Source organism: Sinocyclocheilus anshuiensis, unplaced genomic scaffold (genome assembly GCF_001515605.1).
Source record: "Sinocyclocheilus anshuiensis isolate Anshui unplaced genomic scaffold, SAMN03320099.WGS_v1.1 scaffold260, whole genome shotgun sequence".
Lineage (NCBI taxonomy): Eukaryota > Metazoa > Chordata > Actinopteri > Cypriniformes > Cyprinidae > Sinocyclocheilus > Sinocyclocheilus anshuiensis.
The window spans coordinates 1,573,620-1,574,357 of record NW_015557134.1 but is presented as its reverse complement, the minus strand read 5'-3'; the positions used below and the strand labels follow the sequence as shown (position 1 = coordinate 1,574,357).

The following is a 738-nucleotide window of genomic DNA, read 5'->3' as shown; positions in this document are numbered from 1 at the left end:
AGGGGTTTTGCAGAAAAAAAAAAAAAAAAAAAAATCCTACAAAAAAAAAAAAAAAAGAATCATTAGCTGAGTACAGAGTATTAAATAATAGATTAATACTGTGAATGTATATATATATATATATATATATACATATATATACTCTTAAGAAAAATGGTTCTAATGAAAATGCTATATAGGACCTTATTGGTGTTATAAATAACCTTTTTAATGATAGTTTTTCATTAATATTAGTGTTAATATCATGAATATTAGTATTATTTGTATACATTATTTATTCATATTGTTTTTTACCCCTCTATCTGCCTGGTCTTATAATATCTTGAAGTGTCTATTAGGGTTTTACATAAAATCAACAACAACAATGTGTCAATTAGTTACTTTTATTTTTTTTAATGACGTAAAATTGTAGCAAAAATGACAGTGTTCTAACATCAGTTATTAGCAGAATACATTCATGAATGACAATGGATATTGAACTATTGAACATGAGTAAATACATAAAGTAGTAAAACACAAAATAAGAATAAAAAAATAGATGTGACGAAGACCAAGTTTCAGTGAAACAATCACAATCCAATCATTTTGGTGATTAAGTGGTGATTTTTCTCTGCAGATGATGAAGTTGTGGGATGCGATACATCTGAAATACACCATTGAGCTTAGAGTTACAGTGTGTCCATGTGTTTGTGTAAAAACAATTATGTTTATGAAGGCCAAAAGCAAAAATGGACAATA

At 26.3% G+C, this 738-nt stretch overlaps 1 protein-coding gene across 1 annotated transcript in view; it reads right to left on the bottom strand.

Moving 5' to 3' along the window:
- The window catches only part of LOC107677974 (5-hydroxytryptamine receptor 7-like), a 10,462-nt gene that overhangs the window by 5,894 nt on the left and 3,830 nt on the right, over window positions 1-738 (bottom strand). The gene's annotated exons all lie outside the window — the stretch shown is intronic.